The sequence below is a fragment of the Salvelinus fontinalis genome, chromosome 16 (genome assembly GCF_029448725.1).
Source record: "Salvelinus fontinalis isolate EN_2023a chromosome 16, ASM2944872v1, whole genome shotgun sequence".
Classification (NCBI taxonomy): domain Eukaryota; kingdom Metazoa; phylum Chordata; class Actinopteri; order Salmoniformes; family Salmonidae; genus Salvelinus; species Salvelinus fontinalis.
This window is the reverse complement of record NC_074680.1, coordinates 28,147,256-28,171,051: the sequence shown is the minus strand read 5'-3', so window position 1 is coordinate 28,171,051 and position 23,796 is coordinate 28,147,256.

The following is a 23,796-nucleotide window of genomic DNA, read 5'->3' as shown; positions in this document are numbered from 1 at the left end:
AGCCGCTATCATTTCTTATGATTGACAAGAACTTTTGAACATCAAAATGGCAGTTACTAACCTCAATTCTGGCACCAACTTCGGCTCATCTGCCCTGAGCTCTTTGTGTAATTCCTACCAAATGTTTGGGCTATCCAAGAGGAAACACCAGCAGAAAAGAGGCAGGAGAAGGGGAGCCCTGGTGAGATTAAGGCAAAGAGAAAACCAATCACCTCTTCCCTCCATTCTATTGTCTTGATAATAAGATGGATGACCTCCGATCGCAGATTTGCTATCAACGGGACTCTTGCAACTGCAATGTTCTCTGCTTTTCTGAAACATGGCTTTCGGACAAGATACCTGCCATGGCTATCCAACTTAATGGATTCTCAATTCACTGAGCAGACAGGGCATTGGATTCAGGGAAATTGAGAAGGGTAGGGGTATGCCTCTTCATCAACAGCAAATGGTCTGCTGACTTTAGCGCAGTAGAAGTCTCAACCCATTGTTCGTCCGTCTTGGAATAACTGATGGTCAAATGTTGACCCTTCTACCTCCCGAGAGATTCTTCAGCTGTTATCGTGACACCACTATGCTGAGGTTTTGATCTTTGAGGCATGAAAAGATAAAAACACATGAAGACAATGCAGATCCGAAAACACACCCACAAACAATTCTCTCTTATTGCTAGCTAGCTCATTCATTATGACACACGTAAGAAATATCTCTGGCCTGGCACTCCCAACTGTTTGCTGATGTCGTTCCAAACATCTGCCCTGTTTACGACATCCCTGTATTTTCTTAAAAGTTTTGATGTAGAGCTTTGGGTGTAGCTCCACAAAATTAATCAGCATCTCGTCATCCATGTTGTCTGAATAAAAAATAATAATATTCGAACTCTGGCGGCAAGTACCGTCTACTGTGACGGCATTCACCGCCAGCCTCAGAGGAATTTACCATTGTGCTCTCATTGAAAACCATGACATCTGGTTTGCTATCTAAACGTGTAGCATAATGCCCAACTTCCATGAACACATCTCCTTCGCCACTAGGGGTGATAATCTTGACCACTGTTACTCTACCCACATGCAAGCATACAGTACATACCCTTCAGCAAATCAGATCATGACTATACACCTGCCTACAAGCAGAAGCTCAAACAGAAAGCACCCGAGACGTGCACCGTTGAGAAATGGTCCTCCGAATCGAAGGCTATGTCACAAGACTGCTTTGCTAGCGCTGCCTGGAATATGTTCCGGGATTCTGCGCATGGCATCGACAAGCTAACCACCTCCGTCACCGGCTACATTAGGAATTGCACTGCCAACATTGTCCTTACTGTCACACCCTGGCCTTAGTATTCTTTGTTTTCTTTATTATTTTAGTTAGGTCAGGGTGTGACATGGGGAATGTTTGTGGGTTTTGTCTAGTTTAGGGTGTGTGTATTGTTTAGGGGGTTTTGTAGTAGGTATGGGGTAGTGTTCAGTGTAGGTGTTTAGGAAAGTCTATGGTTGCCTGATTTGGTTCTCAATCAGAGACAGCTGTTTATTGTTGTCTCTGATTGGGAGCCATATTTAAGGCAGCCATAGGCTTTAGGTGTTTGTGGGTAATTGTCTATGTGTAGTGTTTGTTGTCAGCACTATTTGTCATCATAGCTTCACGGTCGTCAGTTTGTTATTTTGTTAGTTTATGTATAGTGTTCGTTTTAGTGTTTTCTCTCTTCTAAATAAAAGAAGATGTATTTTTCACACGCTGCGCCTTGGTCCTCTCTCTCACCCATAGACGATTGTGACACTTACAGTGAAGGTTTGCTGCTTCCCCGCATCCCCAATCAAAAGCCCTGGATTAACATTGAGGTTGGCGCTAAGATAAAGGACAGGGCTAAAGCACACAGGCCTATCGCAGCCAACCCATAGGCTACGTCTGAGGACATGAACAAGTACTAGCAGTCCCTCTACGACCTCTGCAGCAGCCATCAATAAAGTAAAAGGACAATATAGGAAAAAAGAGGAATTACACATGCTCCGCCGCATGTGGCATTAAGGATTACAAAGGCCAAATCGTGATCTGCCCAAAGATGCCTCTCTACCAGACAAACTCAATGCATTTTATACACTCTTCGACAAAAACAACACCGAGCTGTGCATGAGGGCCTCCGCTGACACAGGGGACTGGGTGACCTCGCTCTCCAAGGCAGATGTGAGTAAGGTTTTTAAATCCGGTCAACACTTGTGAGGCCGGATGGTATTCCAGGGCGCATTGTCAGAGCAGGGCTTGACATTCACTTTTTGAGTCACCCCATCATACAAGTAGTACTGATGTTTTACTTGTCCAAAAAGCTCAAGTAACAACATTTTTACAAAATTGTATGATGCAAAGAACCACTTTACAAAACACAATGCATTACTATATTTTTTACAATAGAGAATCAGACAAAAATGTAAGCTACACTCTGCCTATTGGCATCTTTGCATATTCAAGCCTGTCTCAAAATACAACAATGCCCCTTAAAGGCTCTCCTGGAGGATGGTTGGCCACCCTTGGTAGCCTACAAGATATTGCAACATTAGAATTACAACCAAAAACGTATGTCTTTATAAATTATTTCCCTCAAAATTAAGGGCATCCTGTCATCCCTTGGACGATAAAAAAATCCAGACTCCGGGACAGTACTGGGATGACAGATCCAAAATTCATACAACCACTGCACATTAAAACATCTAAAAAAGCAAATGAGGCTGATGCAACAAAATGTTGATAGTTTAATTTCTTCATATTATAAGCAACAACGGCCCCATGTATTTAGGCTATGAGCGAACGTTCCAAAATGCAATTAGCTTGAAAATGTTGTTCTCAAATGCACTCTGGCACAGGTTTTCATCAAGGATGTCTCTGTACTTTGCTCCGTTCATCTTTGCCTCGATCCTGACGAGTCTCCCAGCCCCTGCCCCTGAAAAACATCCCCACAGGAAGATGCTGCCACCACCATCCTTCACCGTAGGGATGGTACCAGGTTTCCTCCAGACCTGATACTTGGCATTCAGGCCAAAGAGTTGAACCTTGGTTTCATCAGACCAGGGAATCTTGTTTCTCATGGTCTGAGAGTCTTTAGGTGCCTTTTGGCAATCTCCAAGCAAGCTGTCACGTGCATTTTACTGAGGAGTGTGCAATGGCATATTTCTGCTTTACCAAATGAGGAGAGTTACAAACTTCACACACCAGTCAGAGTTATACTTAAACTACATATTTTTAATTGAAGCTTTGCAATAGCCTTTTTGACTTTCAATGATGCGCTATCTCTAATGAACCATTAAAAAAGTACCAACAGAAAAGTACAAAGATCTTTTATAGCCAAGATACACCCCTCTCAACTTACACTGACGAACCACAGATCTTAGGAACAGTTCACAAAGGTTAAGATTTGTATGAAAGATATCTATAAAACATAGCAGATAGTTACTGCTGTGTCAACAGTTTTCATTGTAAAGACCAGTTTCTGAACCTCTTACTCCAAAAGGGAACCGTCTCTCCCTGGTATGGCATAGAACAGAACCATTAGCTCATGTTCTCTGGAATGCTCTTTGGGTTTTATCACCCAAAGACATCGTAAATCTCCTCTGTCAGTGTTATCTCATAGAGGCCCATCCTCAGTAGAACACACACACACAATAGTTAACAGAATATTCTATTCTGTCGAATAAAACAACCATTATAATGCAATACAAGCATTATAACATAATCTTGCAATTTTCCACGACAAGTGGCTTCCGTCTGGCCACTCTACCATAAAGGCCTGATTGGTGGAGTGCTGCAGAGAAGGTGGTCATCCTGGAAGATTCTCCCATCTCCACAGGGGCACTCTAGAGAGCTGTCAGAGTGACCATCGGGTTCTTGGTCACCTCCCTGACTAAGGCCCTTCTCCCCTGAATACTCAGATTGGCCGGGCGGCAAGCTCTAGGAAGAGTCTTGGTCAAACTTCTTCAATTTAAGAATGATGGAGGCCACTGTGTTCTTAGAGACTTTCAATGCTGCAGACATGTTTTGGTACCCTTCCCCAGATCTGTGCCTAGACACAATCCTGTCTCGGAGCTCTACGGACACTTCCTTCGATCTCATGGCTTGGTTTTAGCTCTGACGTGCACTGTCAACTGTGGGACCTTATATAGACAGGTGTGTGCCTTTCCAAATCATGTCCAATCAATTGAACTTACCACAGGTGGACTCCAATTAAATTGTAGAAACATCAAGTGTGCTGCATCAGATGACCTGGCCTCCACAATCACCCAAACTCAACCCAATTGAGATGGTTTGGGATGAGCTAGACCACAGAGTGAAGGAAAAGCAGCCAACAAGTGCTCAGCATATGTGGGAACTCCTTCAAGACTATTGGAAAATCATTCCAGGTGAAGCTGGTTGAGAGAATGCCAAGAGTGTGTAAAGCTGTCATCAAGGCAAAGGTTGGCTACTTTGAAGAATCTCAAATATAGAATATATTTTGATTTGTTTAAAACTTTTTTGGTTACTACATGATTCCATATGTGTTATTACATAGTGTTGATGTCTTCACTATCATTCTACAATGTAGAACAGAGTAAAAATAAAAAATAAACCTTGAATGAGTAGGTGTGTCTAAACTTTTGACTGGTACTGTATGTGAGAATGCTGTTCATTGACTACAGCTCAGCATTCAACACCATAGTACCCTCCAAGCTTGTCACCAAGCTTGGGACCCTGGGACTGAACACCTCCCTCTGCAACTGGATCCTGGACTTCCTGATGGGCTGGGTAGCCAACTTCACCTCCACCATGCTGACCCTCAACATGGGGGCCCCATAGGGGTGTGTGGCTAGTCCCCTCCTGTACTCCTTGTTCACCCACGACTCCAACACAAGCATCAAGTTTGCTGACGACATGATAGTGGTAGGCCGGATCACTGGTGACGATGAGACCGCCTACAAAAAGGAGGATCTGTGGTGTCAGGACAACAACCTCTCCCTCAATGTCAGTAAGACCAAGGAGCTGATCGTGGACTCGATGGGACAGCAGCGAAGCAGGTCGAGAGCTTGTGCAAATGTGCACAAATGTGTGCAAATCCCTAAGAACTTAAAATGGTCTACATACACAAACAGTTGTGAAGGCATGACAGAACCTCTTCCCGTTCAGGTTGAAAAGATTTGGCATGGGCCCTCAAATGCTCAAAAAGTTATACAGCTGCACCATTGAGAGCATCTTGACTGGCTGCATCACTGCTTGGCATGGCAACTACACCGCCCTCGATCGCATGGCGCTACAGAGCGTGGTGTGGACAGCCCAGTACATCACTCGGTCTGAGCTCCCTGCCATCCAGTACCTTTATATCAAGTGGTGTGAAAGGAAGGCCGGAAAATTGTTAAAGACTCCAGCCATCCAATCCATAGACTGTTCTCGCTGCTTCCGAACATTAGCTGTACCGGAGAAACAAATCTGACACTCAACAGGCTCCTGAACAGCATCTATCCCTAAGCCATAAGACTGCTAAATAGCTAACAATTGGCTACACATATTATCTCCATTGACCCTTCTATTTTATTGTAACGGCTGTCAATGTCGTTCTCCTCCTCAGACGAGGAGGAGCATGGATCGGACCAAGATGCGGATTGGTAAGAGTTCATATTTTAATGAAACATCAACAAGACACTACAAATTACCAAAACAACAAACGTGACTAACCTGCAACAGTCCTGTGTGGCCCAAACGCTAACACAGGAAACAAACACCCACAAAACACCAGTGAAACCCTGGCAGAGACAAACGATACACACCTGTCTCTAATTGAGAATCATACCAGGCCGAACACAACACCCCACATAGAAATAGAAAACATAGACTAACCCACCCAATTCACGCCCTGACCAACTAAAACAAATACAAAACAAAGGAAAAAAGGTCAGGAACGTGACAGAACCCCCCCCTTAAGGTGCGAACTCCGGGCGCACCAGCACAAAGTCTAGGGGAGGGTCTGGGTGGGCGTCTGTCCACGGTGGTGGCTCTGGCGCTGGTCGTGGTCCCCACCCCACCATAGTCAACCCCCGCTTCCGTGGCTTCCTCCCAATATTCACCCTCCATGTCAATTCCGCTATTCCAAAAGGCAGTAACAGACTGAGGGGTAGCAGTTGACTGAGGGGCAGCACCAGGATAAGGGGCAGCACCAGGATAAGGGGCAGCACCAGGATAAGGGGCAGCTCCAGACTGAGTGGCAGCTCCGGACTGAGTGGCAGCTCCGGACTGAGTGGCAGCTCATGACTGTAGGGCAGCTCATGACTGTAGGGCAGCTCATGACTGTAGGGCAGCTCATGACTGTAGGGCAGCTCATGACTGTAGGGCAGCTCATGACTGGAAGGCAGCTCATGACTGGAAGGCAGCTCATGACTGGAGGGAAGCTCATGACTGGAGGGCAGCTCCTGACTGGAGGGCAGCTCCTGACTGGCTGGCGGATCTGGCAGCTCCTGACTGGCTGGCGGATCTGGCAGCTCCTGACTGGCTGGCGTCTCTGGCAGCTCCTGACTGGCTGGCGTCTCTGGCAGCTCCTGACTGGCTGGCGTCTCTGGCAGCTCCTGACTGGCTGGCGTCTCTGGCAGCTCCTGACTGGCTGGCGTCTCTGGCAGCTCCTGACTGGCTGGCGTCTCTGGCAGCTCCTGACTGGCTGGCGTCTCTGGCAGCTCCTGACTGGCTGGCGTCTCTGGCAGCTCCTGACTGGCTGGCGTCTCTGGCAGCTCCTGACTGACGGACGGCTCTAGCGGCTCCTGACTGACGGACGGCTCTAATGGCTCGGGACAGACGGGCGGCTCTAATGGCTCGGGACAGACGGGCGGCTCTAATGGCTCGGGACAGACGGGCGGCTCTAATGGCTCGGGACAGACGGGCGGCTCAGACGGCGCTGGGCAGACGGATGGCTCAGACGGCGCTGGGCAGACGGATGGCTCAGATGGTGCTGGGCAGGCAGGCAGTTCCGACGGCGCTGGACAGACGAGCAGTGCAGGCGGCATTGGGCAGACGGCCGACTCTGACCTGCTGAGGCGCACAGTAGGCCTGGTGCGTGGTACCGGAACTGGAGGCACTGAGCTGGAGACACGCACCATAGGGAGAGTGCGTGGAGGAGGAACAGGGCTCTGGAAACGCACTGGAAGCCTGGTGCGTGGAGTAGGCACTGGTGGTACTGAGCTGGGGTGGGAAGGTGGCGCCGGATATGCCGGACCGTGAAGGAGGACACGCGCTCTTGAGCACCAAGCCTCCCCAACCTTACCAGGTTGAGTGGTCCCCGTAGCCCTGCCAGTGCGGCGAGGTGGAATAGCCCGCACTGGGCTATGCAGGCGAACCGGGGACACCACCTGTAAGGCTGGTGCCATGTACGCCGGCCCGAGGAGACGTACTGGAGGCCAGATACGTTGGGCCGGCTTCATGATATCCGGCTCGATGCCCAACCTAGCCCTCCCAGTGCGGCCAGGTGGAATAGCCCGCACTGGGCTAAGCACGCGTACTGGGGACACCGTGCGCTTTACCGCATAACACGGTGTCTGACCAGTACGACGCCCTCTCACTCCACGGTAAGCCCGGGGAGTTGGCTCAGGTAACCAACCCGGCTTCGCCACACTCCCCTTTAGCCCCCCCCCCCCCCCAAGAAATTTTTGGGTGAGCCTCTCGGGCTTCCAGCCGCTCTGCCTTGCCTTAGCCTCATAATGCCTCCTCTCCGCTTTCGCTGCCTCCAGCTCCGCTTTGGGGCGGCGACACTCCACTGGCTCTGCCCAGCGTCCTTTACCGTCTAGGATCTCCTCCCAAGTCCATTCCTCTTTTCCCCTTTGCTGTTGTTCTCTCCGTCCTTCTCCAATCCGCTTGGTCCTGGTTTGGTGGGTGTTTCTGTAACGGCTGTCAATGTCGTTCTCCTCCTCAGACGAGGAGGAGCATGGATCGGACCAAGATGCGGATTGGTAAGAGTTCATATTTTAATGAAACATCAACAAGACACTACAAATTACCAAAACAACAAACGTGACTAACCTGCAACAGTCCTGTGTGGCCCAAACGCTAACACAGGAAACAAACACCCACAAAACACCAGTGAAACCCTGGCTGCCTTAGTATGACTCTCAATCAGAGACAAACGATACACACCTGTCTCTAATTGAGAATCATACCAGGCCGAACACAACACCCCACATAGAAATAGAAAACATAGACTAACCCACCCAATTCACGCCCTGACCAACTAAAACAAATACAAAACAAAGGAAAACAGGTCAGGAACGTGACATTTATTTATATTTTTGCACCGACTATGCACACTCACGCTATGCACACTCCCTCAGACACACTCACACTTCATTTGCTCACACACAGAAAATATTTGTTTTAATGGAACAATATACAAACGTTTTTGAGAAAAATAATTTTTAAAATACAATTATTTTTAGTAAAGGTATTTATTGGTGTCTTTTCATGTTGATGAATGCAATGAATTGAAGGTTGGTGATGTAAAAATCTAAAGTTATTGATTTTAAGGTTGTGTCATTAGATTTGGGGTGGGTTGCAATTGTGAAAACTTGTTGGGGGAAGAAAATGGGGTCCCCAGTGAAAAAGTTTGAATATCACTGCACACACTCACATACAATCATCATACGTACACTGCTGCTACTCTGTTTATCATATATCCTGATGGCGAGTCACCTTACCCCTGTACACATCCAAACCTAACACTCCAGTATCCCTGCACATTGTAAATATGGTATTGGCACTGATCCTGTAAATACAGTTGAAGTCGGAAGTTTACATACACCTTAGCCAAATATATTTAAACTCAGTTTTTCACAATTCCTGACATTTATTTATAGTAAAGAATTCCCTGTATTAGGTCAGTTAGGATCACCACCTTATTTTAAGAATGTGAAATGTCAGAATAATAGTAGAGAAAAAAATGTATTTCAGTTTTTTTTTATTTCATCACATTCCCAGTGGGTCAGAAGTTTACGTACACTCAGTTAGTATTTGGTAGTATTGCCTTTAAATTGTTTAACTTGGGTCAAATGTTTTGGGTAGCCTTCCACAAGCAATAAGTTGGGTGAATTTTGGCTCATTCCTCCTGACAGAGCTGGTGGAAGGTTTGTAGGCCTCCTTGCTCGCACACACGTTTTCAGTTCTGTCAATACATTTTCTATAGGATTGAGGTCAGGGCTTTGTGATGGCCACTCCAATACCTTGACTTTGTTGTCCTTAAGTCATTTTGCCACAACTTTGGAAGGATGCTTGGGGTGATTTTCAATTTGGAAGACCCATTTACGACCAAGCTTTAACTAACTTGAGATGTTGCTTCAATATATCCACATAATTTTCCTTCCTAATGAGGCAATCTATTTTGTGAAGTGCACCAGTCCCCCCTGCAGCAAAGCACCCCCACAACATGATGGTGCCACCCCCATGCTTCACGGTTGGGATGTTGTTCTTCGGCTTGCAAGCCTCTCCCTTTTTCCTCCAAACATAACGATGGTCATAACGGCCGATGTTTGTTTCATCAGACCAGAGGACATTTCTCCAAAAAGCACAATCTTTGTCCCCTTGTGCAGTTGCAAACCGTAGTCTGCTTTTTTATGGCAGTTTTGGAGCAGTGGCTTCTTCCTTGCCGAGCAGCCTTCAGGTTATGTCGATAAAGGACTCGTTTTACTGTGAATATAGATACCTTTGTACCTGTTTCCTCCAGCAACCTTCACAGGGTCCTTTGCTGTTGTTCTGGGATTGATTTGCACTTTTCGCACCAAAGTATGTTCATCTCTAGGGGACAGAAGGCGTCTCCTTCCTGAACGGAATGATGGCTGCGTGATCCCATGGTGTTTATACTTGCGTACTATTGTTTGTACAGATGAACGTCGTACCTTCAGGCGTTTGGAAATTGCTCCCAAGGATGAACCAGACTTGTGGAGGGAGGTCTACCATTTTTTTTCTGAGGTCTTGGCTGATTTCTTTTGATTTTCCAATGATGTCAAGCAAAGAGGCACTGAGTTTGAAGGTAGGCCTTGAAATACATCCACAGGTACACCTCCAATTGACTCAAATTATGTCAATTAGCCTATCAGAAGCTTCTAAAGCCATGACATAATTTTCTGGAATTTTCCAAGCTGTTTAAAGGCACAGTCAACTTAGTGTATGTTAACTTCTGACCCACTGGAATTGTGATACAGTGAATTATAAGTTAAGTAATCTGTCTGTAAACAATTGTTGGAAAAATGACTTGTGTCATGCACAAAGTATATGTCCTAGCCGACTTGCCAAAACTATAGTTTGTTAACAATACATGTAGATTAGTTACTTTCTGTTCTTATTAGTTGTATTTTTGGTGTGTTTTTGTTCTACTTGATTTATTAATTTTTTTATAGTACTACTGATATTGATTATGGCATTTTTTGGAAAGAGCAAGCCAGAAAGGCATTTCACTGTACGTGCATGCAACATAACTTTAAACAAACCCACACACTCATAGAAACTAGCCCTGTAGAATTCTCTGCAGAGGCACTAACACATACTTTACGTACACTCTATTGACATCTCTGCACCAACAGCTACAGTCAAAGCATATGACTTATGTACAGTATAAATGTTTGTTAAGCTGTCAAACACAAATACAGCATACACATACGCTCCTACAGGGAACATCCCAGCAGAGAGGAGTAGCTGTGGTGACATGTCGTAACAGTGGGGTGTTTTACAGGTTTAAGACAGTGGGTCTCATGCCAAAGTGTAAATCACACACTGCTGTTGTGCTGTGCTCACTCCCGTCGGCTCTCTCTTTGGGTGACAGGCAGGCCCAGACCTTGTCTCATCTGCTCCACACCTCAGCCCCAGTCCACAGAAACTCCCCGAATACAAACATGCAGCACAGTAAATACAGGAAGAAGTCTGCATTTACAGTCACTTCAGGTCTGCACTGGCAGTAAATCAAACCCATCTGCATTTAATTATCCCTGGGATGAAAGTGGGGTTTCTGTAGAGGTGTCTGAGGTGACACTTTCTGCAGCACAAGCCTCCAACTGTAGGGGACTCCTACTTGCATTCAAGCTGCAAAATGCATAGAAACTGTAGAAGTCAGTGCAGGGCCCAACTATATAACATGTCACAACTCGCAACAATGTGCATTTGTGTTGAATAAGACCAAACTATTCCATTCCCCTACCTTAATGTGGCTAAAATAGCTCCAAAAATATTAATTACTTAATAATAATCCTTTCAGGTTAACATGCCTTTTATGATTCCATTTGGGCAAGAAGCTGTGAAGCCAGAGCACTACAAACACTAGAGATATGAATGTAGCGAGGGTTTTGCCTATCCTGACATCAATTGCACAAAAGAACATTACATGAAGCGAAAGAGGAAGACAGGAAGGCTCCAAAGCCCTATTCCACCACAAAAGCAATTACCATTTTCTCATTGAAAGTGACAGATCCGCTTTGTAACACAAATGTATGTCCCTGTTTCTCCTCCATCTGCAGAGGCATTTGTTTCATAATGCTTTCTTTCTCTCACAGTCCCCCTCCCCCCTATCTCCTGTTTGGAATTATTAAGGAGGGCGTTCCATGTCAAATTGACTGAGTGTGGTTGCCCTTGCACATATTATAATAGTTTTTCCTGAAGATTGTTTAAATGTGTCCTTCTGCCCATAAGGAAATGAAATAGGAGCCTAACACACAGGCACCCATTGCAAATAAAACAGATAAAAGTTATACACAGTGCATTCAGAAAGTATTCATACTCCTTGACTTATTCCACATTGTGTTACAGCCTGAATTCAAAATGGATCAAATAAAATCAAAAATCACCCATCTAAACACAATACTCTATAATTGTCACGTTCCTGACCTGTTTTCCATTGTTTTTGTATGTGTTTAGTTGGTCAGGGCGTGAGTTGGGGTGGGCATTCTATGTTATGTGTTTCTATGTTGGGTTAAATGTGTTGCCTGATATGGTTCTCAATTAGAGGCAGGTGTTTGACGTTTCCTCTGATTGAGAACCATATTAAGGTAGGCTGTTCTCACGGTTTGTTTGTGGGTGATTGTCTTCCGTGTTTGTGTTCGTCACCACACGGGACTGTTTCGTTTGTTTAGTCTGTTCCTGTTCGTGCGTTCTTCGTGTTATGTAAGTTCTCATGTTCAGGTCTGTTTAACGTTGTTTGTTGTTTTGTAGTTTGTTCAAGTGTATTTTCGTCTTCATTATTATTATTAAAATCATCACGTCTACATACCTCGCCGTGTGTTGGTCCGATCCATGTCTGAGGAGGAGAACGACGTCGACAGCCATTAAAATAATGACAAAGTGAAAACATTTTTTGCAAATTTATTGGAAATGAATTACAGATTACACATTTCGATAAGTATTCAATCCCGAGTCAATACATTTTAGCATCACCTTTGGCAGTGATAACGGCTATGAGTCTTTCTGGGTAAGCTTTGGATTGTACAATATTTGGCAATTATTATTTTCAAAATTCTTCAAGCACTGTCAAAATTGGTTGTTGGTAGACAACCATTTTCAAGTCTTTCCATAGATTTTCAAGCAGATTTAAGTCAAAACTGTAACTTGACCACTCAAACATTCACCGTCTTCTTGGTATGCAGACTGAACCAGGTTTTCCTCTAGGATTTTACCTGTGCTTAGCCCATTCAGTTTATTTTTTATCCTGAAAAACTCCCCAGTCTTTAAAGGGGAATTTCACCTTGGGGGAATCTGGGCTTGTTTTCATCATGTCTAAGGCATTTTCTAGGACAATGAGATGTGTTTCATACATAATTGCCCAGGAGGAAGGCAGGTCAGAGCTTTGCGCGTTGAATTATACACTCTATGACGGCTTCCTGTGTTTTGATGAGGGGGGGGGGGGGGGGGTCTAAAAATGTATGTAGTCCTGCTTTCACAAAGGCTCTATGTTATACTGATCGCACCATATGGTTTTGTGGGTGTATATACGATTGTCCTTGTTCGATAGAGCCATTGGACATCTTTCAGCGATGTTCCTATCGGCGGATTCATTGCTAAATATACAAGCAGACACATTTTTTCCAGTCTCTGAAAGACTACAACTTGTGTTGGCCGCTAATTCATGCTCTGGCCCCCTTCCCTCCCACAAGGTGGGTTTTTTGAAAAAGAGGGGGACAATAACAATTGTTAATAACAAACTAAAAAATGTTGATTTGAAAGAACTGACGAGACGCAATAACTTCAAGTGATTCCTCTCATCAACATGAAATTGACGATGGAGCATCTATTAGCTACATGGTGACATTCAACCAACTGTAATATAGCGAAGAGGATTCGAAACAAAAGAGTTTAGCCAGCACCAAGAGGGCAGATGACAAATACGGTGCCTTCCTGCAAGCCACCTAGCTAACTTTAGATTACCTACTAAAACACATATTGTGTATTGCTGGCTAACATACTACTGTGTTACAGTGGGGGGGGGGGGGGGGGTGATGTTTGCCAACTTGGGTACATACCTAGTTAACTAGGTAGCCTAGCTAAACAACCTCTGGCAGTCATATCTATGCCAAAGAATATGAGATGTTTTACAATCTGTGTTCCAGTTCCCGCCAATATTCAGCAAATTCAGACAGCCATTAAAGGGAAGGGGAAGGGGGATACGTAGTCAGTTGTACAACTGAATGCCTTCAACTGAAATGTGTCTTCTGCATTTAACCCAAGAGGAGTGGGAGAAAAATCCACAAGCTACAATCAACAGACCGATCAACTCTATGCAAAGGAGGTGTGTCGCGTTGCATGAGGCAAATGGTGGTCACACCAGATACTGACTGATTTTCTGACCACACCCTTGCTTTTTTTTAAACTTCTTGGCGCTACGGGATCCCGTTACCGGGATCATTTTCCTAAACAACCACTGAATTGCATAGCGCCAAATTCAAAAATAATACTACAAATATTTATAATCATGGAATCACAAGTGAAATATACCAAAACACAGCTTAGGTTGTTGTTAATCCACCTATCGTGTCAGATTTTGAAAATATGCTTTACAGCGAAAGCAATCCAAGCGTTTGTGAGTGTATCAGTCAATGCTAGAACAGTTAGCCTTAAATTAGCATGGTCACGAAAGTCAGAAAAGCAATAAAATTCATCGTTTACGTTTGATAATCTTCGGATGTTTGTACTCACGAGACTCCCAGTTACACAATAAATGTTCTTTTTGTTCGATAAATATTACTTTTATAACAAAAAAACGCCATTTGGGTTGCGCGTTATGTTCAGAAAACCACAGCCTCGTTCCGTTCCTGAAAGGCAAATTCCAAAAAGTATCTGTAATGTTCGTAGAAACATGTCAAACGTTTTTTATAATCAATCCTCAGGTTGTTTTTAACATACAAAATCGATAATATTTCAACCGGACGGTAACCTATCCAATAAAAGAGAGAAAGAAATATGTCGAGCTACCCCTCTCGCGCGCAGGAACTAATCAAAGGACACCTGACTCGTTTTGAAAAATCTTGAAAAATTTTCTGAATAAAAGCCTGAAATTATGTCTAAAACCTGGTCACAGCCTGAGGAAGCCATTTGAAAAGGAATCTGGTTGATACGCCTTTAAATGGTGGAGGGGCAGGCAACAGAACAGGGATTTTTTTTTTTTTTTTAAAGAAGCACTTCCGGGTTGGATTTCCTCAGGTTTTCGCCTGCAGATCCGTTTTGTTATACTCACAGACAATATTTTGACAGTTTTGGAAACTTTGGAGTGTTTTCTATCCTAATCTGTAAATTATATGCATATTCTACGATCTGGGCCTGAGAAATAGTCTGTTTACTTTGGGAACGTTATTTAAAAAATAAAAAATAAAGATTCTGGCCCCTAGCGTAAAAGGTATCTGTATTCCCAGTCATGTGAAATCCACAGATTAGGGCCTAATTAATTTAAAATTGACTGATTTGCTTATATGAACTGTAGCTCAGTAACATCTTTGAAATTGTTGCATGTTGCATTTATATGTTTCTTGAGTATATATATATATATTTTTATTATATATTTAAAATGTTTTACCATTTTTCTCCCTAATTTTATGATATCCAATTGGTAGTTACAATCTTGTCCCATAGCTGCAACTCCCATACGGACTTGGGAGAGGCGAAGGTCGAAAGCCATGCGTCCTCCGAAACATGACTCTGCCAAGCAGCACTGCTTCTTGACACACTGCTCGCTTAATCCGGAAGCCAGCCACATCAATGTGTCAGAGGAAACACCATTCAACTGGCGACCGCGTCAGTGTGCATGCGCCTAGCCCACCACAAAGTTGTTTTCATTGCAAGTTAAAGCTTGCTGTTAGCTAGCCAGCTGAAGTTCGATGGCTAGCTTGCTAGCTAACATTGAACCTATTTGGTTAACTTTAGCTAGCTATGACAATCGGTTTGTTTTGCTAATACTCTATGGATTGGGATTATAGTTCATTGTTTAGCTAGCTAGCTAATGTTAACATTACATGTCGAAACAAAAGACCCCAAGTTAAAGCTTGCTCTTAGCTGAGGTTAGATTGCTGGCTTGCTAGCTAACACTAACTTACGTGCATGAACTGTGTGTAATGTTAGTGATGTTTTCTCAGAATGCCATTTCACATTGCTACAGTGGTTCTTCATTTAAAAGTTACAAGCTTATGCCGCGACCGTTAGTGGTAGATGGTGGCATCCTGTCATTGCACCACACTATCACAAGGGAGAGTTATAACGTTAATCTATCCTTAGTCTAAACTGTGGCACAAATTGACTATATTTTCATAAATGAATGGAAGCGTTTTCAGGCTGAGAGTCTCTCTTTTCTGGCACTAGAGTCCTGCATTAGCTAACAAACAAAAAAACTGTCTGTGTTCCTGGAGTTAGGAGAGAACTTGCGTAAATACAATGAGGATATTACACCTGACATGTGGACTGACAATTTTCTTTTTAAATAGGCAAGATGGGCTTTTGGTTTCTCTCCCTCTAAAATAAATAATCTAAATAACAAACGGTCTTTATTTACAAATTAGTAAGAATGTCTCACCCTATGTTCAAGAACGGCCCTTTTCCCTTTATTCAGATTGCACCCGCTCACTTCCGGTTATTTGAAAACACTTCTGGTTATTTGAAAACTAAATCTCAAAAAATATCGATATTTTTTAAACAAGCCATAGAAAGTTGGTTGCAATTTCAGTTTAATCCACCAGAAAAGACATAACACATAACACAACAGATATTGTGGTTAAACTCAAATATAATAATTGATCTGGAAAAAAATATAAAAATTGGAACCCTTATCAAGTGGAAGGGGGGAAAAGTAAGGAACTTGTCTGTCGACCCTGCATTAAAGACCAGAATTAGTTAAAGAAAATTGTGATGAATAAAAATGTATACCACTTTCATTTAAGGACCAAAAAATTGACAGCTGTGCCACATAGATTGCAAAATAGTTGGGAAGATATTCTCGATGTACCGATTCCATGGCACATGGTTTATAAATTGACATGCTATTTTCAGTTTATTCTAACCTACTGCAGGCCTAAAACCTATGGGTTTAACCTTCTGAATTAATGAGTTCCGAGAGCCGATCTGTTATCCAACGATTATTATTAACCCAGAGTTGCAAAGAAAAAGCCATATCTCAGACTGGCCAATAAAAAGAAAAGATAAAGATGGGCAAAAGAACACAGACACTAGACAGAGGAACTCTGCCTAGAAGGCCAGCATCCCGGAGTCACCTCTTCATTGTTGACGTTGAGACTGGTGTTTGGCGGGTACTATTTAATGAAGCTGCCAGGTGAGGACTTGTGAGGCATCTGTTTCTCAAACTAGACACTCTAATGTACTTGTCCTCTTGCTCAGTTGTGCACCGGGTCCTCCCACTCCTCTTTCAATCCTGGTTAGAGCCAGTTTGCTCTGTTCTGTGAAGGGATTAGTACACAGCGTTGTACGAGATCTTCAGTTTCTTGGCAATTTCTCGCATTGAATAGCCTTACCTTCTCAGAACAAGAATAGACTGATGAGTTTCAGAAGAAAGATCTTGGTTTCTGGCTATTTTGTGCCTGTAAATCGAACCCACAAATGCTGATGCTCCAGATACTCAACTAGTCTAAAGAAGGCCAGTTTTATTTCTTCTTTAATCAGAACAACAGTTTTCAGCTGTGCTAACATAATTGCAAAAGGATTTCCTAATGATCAATTAGCCTTTTAAAATAATAAACAGGAGTGATGGTTGTTGATAATGGGCCTCTGTAAATATTCCATAAAAAATCTGCCAATTCCAGCTACAATAGTCGTTTACAACATTAACAATATCTACACTGTATTTCTGATCAATTTTATGTTATTTTAAAGGACAAAAAAAAAAGGGAACTCAAACAGTAGTGTATATACACTGCTCAAAAAAATAAAGGGAACACTTAAACAACACAATGTAACTCCAAGTCAATCACACTTCTGTGAAATCAAACTGTCCACTTAGGAAGCAACACTGATTGACAATACATTTCACATGCTGTTGTGCAAATGGAATAGACAACAGGTGGAAATAGGCAATTAGCAAGACACCCCCAATAAAGGAATGGTTCTGCAAGTGGTGACCACAGACCACTTCTCAGTTCCTATGCTTCCTGGCTGATGCTTTGGTCACTTTTGAATGCTGGCGGTGCTTTCACTCTAGTGGTAGCATGAGACGGAGTCTACAACCCACACAAGTGGCTCAGGTAGTGCAGCTCATCCAGGATGGCACATCAATGCGAGCTGAGGCAAGAAGGTCAGCGTAGTATCCAGAGCATGGAGGCGCTACCAGGAGACAGGCCAGTACATCAGGAGACGTGGAGGAGGCCGTAGGAGGGCAACAACCCAGCAGCAGGACCGCTACCTCCGCCATTGTGCAAGGAGGAGCACTGCCAGAGCCCTGCAAAATGACCTCCAGCAGGCCACAAATGTGCATGTGTCTGCTCAAACGGTCAGAAACAGACTCCATGAGGGTGGTATGAGGGCCCGACGTCCACAGGTGGAGGTTGTGCTTACAGCCCAACACCGTGCAGGACGTTTGGCATTTGCCAGAGAACACCAAGATTGGCAAATTCGCCACTGGCGCCCTGTGCTCTTCACAGATGAAGGCAGGTTCACACGCACATGTGACAGAGTCTGGAGACGCCGTGGAGAACGTTCTGCTGCCTACAACATCCTCCAGCATGACCGGTTTGGCGGTGGGTCAGTCATGGTGTGGGGTGGCATTTCTTTGGGGGGCCGCACAGCCCTCCATGTGCTCGCCAGAGGTAGCCTGACTGCCATTAGGTACCGAGATGAGATCCTCAGACCCCTTGTGAGACCATATGCTGGTGCGGTTGGCCCTGGGTTCCTCCTAATGCAAGACAATGCTAGACCTCATGTGGCTGGAGTGTGTCAGCAGTTCCTGCAAGAGTAAGGCATTGATGCTATGGACTGGTCCGCCCGTTCCCCAGACCTGAATTCAATTGAGCACATCTGGGATATCATGTCTCGCTCCATCCACCAACGCCACGTTGCACCACAGACTGTCCAGGAGTTGGCGGATGCTTTAGTCCAGGTCTGGGAGCAGATCCCTCAGGAGACCATCCGCCACCTCATCAGGAGCATGCCCAGGCGTTGTAGGGAGGTCATACAGGCACGTGGAGGCCACACACACTACTGAGCCTCATTTTGACTTGTTTTAAGGACATTACATCAAAGTTGGATCAGCCTGTAGTGTGGTTTTCCACTTTAATTTTGAGTATGACTCCAAATCCAGACCTCCATGGGTTGATAAATTTGATTTCCATTGATAATTTTTGTGTGATTTTGTTGTCAGCACATTCAATTATGTAAAGAAAAAAGTATTTAATAAGAATATTTCATTCATTCAGATCTAGGATGTGTTATTTTAGTGTTCCCTTTATTTTTTTGAGCAGTGTATATATTTATATATAAGGCAAGCAGGTAAATACCAGAGCTGTGTAAAGACAGACAGAGGGGTGAGACAACTAATTGTAATTTATCTTAATGTTTTTTTGTTGTTTGCGACCCTATGCAGCCAGGTCCCATCTACTTTTTACCTCCTTGCAAGTGTGGCTTGTTTGGTGTCTGCTGTGAAGGAATACCACAAGTCAACTACTTGATTGATGAAGGCATGTCATCCAGCAAAGGCAGCAGTGCAGTCATCAACTAATACATGCACCATTTCTTCACCAACTACGGAGTTGGAGAAACACGTGTGGACCTGAATTGTGATAACTGCAGTGGCTAAAACAAGAACAAGTTTGTGCTCTGGTATTGTGCCTGGCGGACCATGCAGAAGCTCCACCACAGTCTGGACTGTCACTTCTTGATCACAGGCCACACCAAATTTGCCCCCGACTGGTGCTTCGGCCTCATCAAGCAGCACTTCAGAAAGACCAGAGTGAACACTTTGTCTGAGATTGCTGGTGTTGTGAAGGACAGCACTGTGACAGGGGTCAATATCCCACAGCTGGTGGAAAGTTATGGCTGGCAACAACTGACTCCATACTTCAGGCCGCTGCCACAGATCAAGCAGTTCCAGCACTTTAGGCCAATATAATTTTCATTGCATTGTATGAGGCTATTCTTCTTATCTAACTTGGGAGGTGAATTGATGTTGTGCAAGGTTGTAATGTCTTCTAATTAAATATTTTTATTTCCTGTTTAAAAGCTTTGATGCTCTGGAGCCTGGTGTTGTCGCCAAGAAGTGTTCGGACTCAGTCGGGACCAGGTTTCACCTGCTGTCCAATTCACACACTTATCAAGAGAATATCCCTGGTCATCCCTACTGCATCTGATCTGGCAGACTCAAATGCTTTGTTTGTAAATTATGTCAGTGTTGCAGTGTGCCCATGGCTATCAATCAATAAAAAAAAGAAAAATGTGCCATCTTACTTAATATAAGGAATTCTATATGATTTATAATTTTACTTTTGATAATGAAGTACATTTTAGCATTTCCACTTACTTTTGATACTTTTAGACTTTAACATTTTCTATTAAGGTATTTTTACTCAAGTATGACAATTTAGTACTTTTCCCACCACTGGATGTGGCTGGGGGTTATAGCATTTCTTTGTTTGCTTGAGATGTTTCAACAACTTTATTGGAGTCCACCTGTGGTAAATTCAATTGATTGGACATGATTTGGAAAGGCCTGTCTATATAAGGTCCCATAGTTGACAGCGCATGTCCGAGCAAAAACCAAGCCATTAGGTCGAAAGAATTGTCCATATAGCCCCGAGAAACGATTGTGCCCTGCAGCATTGAGGGTCCCCAAGAACACAGTGGCTTCCATCATTCTTAAATGGAAGAAGTTTGGAACCACCAAGACTCTTCCTAGAGCTGGCCACCCACCAAACTGAGAAATCGGGGGAGAAGGGCCTTGGTCAGGGAGGTGACCAAGAACCCGATGGTCACTGACAGCGCTCCAGAGTTCCTCTGTGGAGATGGGATAACCTTCCAGAAGGACAACCATCTCTGCAACACTCCACCAATCAGGCCTTTATGGTAGAGTGGACAGACGGCAGCCACTCCTCACTAAAAGGCACATGACAGCCCGCAACTAAAGGACTCTCAGACCATGAAAAACAAGATTCTCTGGTCTGATGAAACCAAGATTGAACTCTTTGACTTCGGGACAAGTCTCTGAATGTCCTTGAGTGGCACAGCCAGAGCCCGGACTTGAACTTGATTAAACATCTCTGGAGAGATCTGAAAATAGCTGTGCAGCGATGGTCCCCATTCATGCCTGACAGAGCTTGAGAGGATCTGCAGAGAATAATGGGAGAAACTCCACAAATACAGGTGTTCCAAGCTTGTAGTGTCATACGAAAGAAGACTCGAGGCTGTAATTGCTGTCAAACATTCTTCAACAAAGTACACTCCTTAGAAAAGGCCAGAACCTAGGAAGAAACAGAGAGGAACCAGGCTATGAGGGGTGGCCAGTCCTCTTCTGGCTGTGCCGGGTGGAGTTTATAACAGAACATGGCCAAGATGTTCAAATGTTCATAGATGACCAGCAGGGTCAAATAGTAATAATCACAGTGGTTGTCGAGGGTGCAACAGGTGCAACAGCACCTGAGTAAATGTCAGTTGGCTTTTCATAGCCGATCATTCAGAGCATCTCTACCGCTCCTGCGGTCTCTGGAGAGTTGAAAACAGCAGGTCTGGGACAGGTAGCACGTCCGGTGAACAGGTCAGGGTTCCATAGCCCCCACACCACTAGAGGGATATCTTCAACCACCAACTTACCATCCTGAGACAAGGCCGAGTATAGCCCACAAAGATCTGTGCCACGGCACACTCCAAGGGGGGAGCGCCAACCCAGACAGGAAGATCACGTCAGTGACTCAACCCACTCAAGTGACGCACCGCTCCTAGGGACAGCATGGAAGAGCACCAGTAAGCCAGTGACTCAGCCCCTGTAATAGGGTTAGAGGCAGAGAATCCCAGTGGAGAGAGGGGAACCGGCCAGGCAGAGACAGTAAGGGCTGTTCGTTGCTCCAGTGCCTTTCCGTTCACTTTTCTGTTCACCTTAAAGTGGCCAGTGATTCCTAATCTCTGTCTATAGGCAGCAGCCTCTGATGTGCTGGAGATGGCTGTTTAGCAGTCAGTGGTGTAGTATAGAATATACATATGAGATGGGTAATGTAATATGTAAACACAATTTAAAAGTGACTAAGATACCATATAATAGTGTAGAGTGCAGTTTATACATATGAGATGAGTAATGCTAGATTCGAACCTTACAGATAATTATATATGGTGGGGTACAGAGATGAGGTAGTCATTAAAAAATTATTAGTCCATGCAACTGTAATACAACAAAATAAAATGTGGGAAAAGTCATTGTCATGGTCAAAACGTATTACATCATTAATTAAATAGGCCAGCGATTAACTTCTTGGCATGATAAAAAAACATAATACTTCAGTCTGACCTGAAACCAGATAGAAAGTGTACAAATGATAAGACTTTTACAACTATTTTCAACAGAGCTATTAGCACCGCTATTTAGCAGATTCCATTGATCTCAAATCAGTGAACTTGCCTACATTTGTCATCAATAAACCAGATCAATATGGAATTATTGATAATGAAAGATGTAGAAAATGTTTTCCCTCGTCATATAACTGCTACAGTTATTATCAATACAGCATTGAGATTGCACTTTGGTTAATTGTTTTCCGCGATGCAAATATTGGATCGCGACTGAGGAAACCGGGTTAAATTTGGGTCCCGAGGTTAAACCAGTTGAGATCCACTGAACTAGGCCATGTCCACACATTTGCTATCATCTCCTGTTTTTCCACAGATAATTGGTTTTGTGATTTGGCATATACCTCAACGCCAATTGAGATATGAACCTAAAAACAGGTTGCACGTTTCAGGAGCAGAAAGCAGCATATTCTGACCATTATCCCACATATTCAGACAAAGAAAGGGATAATACGGATATTCTCAGACATTCTGGCTGTCCTCCACCTGCCTTTTCGCCTCCAAGAACGGTGGAGAGTGGAGAGTAATAGGCCGATTTAAATCAACAGGGTGCTTGCCACACTTGTGGAATAAGGCGTATGACTCACCCCATTTCACACACATTGAACTGGGAGCGGCAAGAGAACCTTAGAGGCATGTGCCACCCGTTTACGAAAATGGATCGAGCAAAACGAGTGACCTAAACAACTTTGAATGTGGCATGATCGTCAGTGCCAGGCGCGCTGGAACCAGTATTTCAGAAAGGTCCGCCCTCCTGGGCTTTTCACGCACAACAGTGTCTAGAATATACAGAGAATGGTGTAATAAACAAAAAACATCCAGAGGTCAAAGGAAAATGGCAAGAATCGTGCAAGCTAATAGGTGGGCCACAAACAGACAAATAACGGCTCAGTACAACAGTGGTGTGCAGAACGGCATCTCAGAACACACAACTCGTCGATCCTTGTCATGGATGGGCTATTCCAGCAGACGACTACAACGGCTTCCACTCCTATCAGATAAAAACAAGAGGCTGCTCCAGTGGGCACACGATCACCAACAATGGACAATTGAGGAGTGGAAAAACGTTGCCTGGAACATGACAGCGAGTTCAGCTTACTTGTAGAATACCCCGAAGAAGTCAGGTTGTTCTGGAGGCAAAGGAGGGTCCTACGCGGTACTAGATGGGTGTACCTAATAAACTGGCCTGTAAGTGTATATATACTGTATATATACTGTATACTGTACCAGCCCAAAAGTTTGGACACACCTACTCATTCAAGGATTTTTCTATATTTTGACTATTTTCTACATTGTAGAATAATAGTGAAGACATCAAATCTATGAAATAACACATTGAATCACGCAGTAACCAAAAAAAAAAAAGTGTTAATCAAAATATATTTTATATTTGAGATTCTTCAAAGTAACCCTTTGCCTTGATGACAGCTTTGCACACCCTTGAATGAGTAGGTGTCCAAACTTTTGACTGGTACTCCTTAGTCTCTACACTCAATACATAGGGGGTGGCAGTGCTTGGTTCCAACCATGAAATTATCTGAGCGTTATCTGCACATCTTAATAGTGGTGAGCAACTGTATTCTCAGCCTGCAGAAACCACCACAAAGACAGATTCATTTAAATACGAGGGGAATATGTTTGAAATAGATATAAGATAAACCAGGCTATGAATAAAAATGGCACCCATCAATCTACCGTTATCAAGCGTGACAAGGAAACTTGACATTTATTAAGAGACCAGGGCAGCACTCTCTTTAATTTGGACAGATCCAAGTCTTTTCTAGATGCACTTTGCTT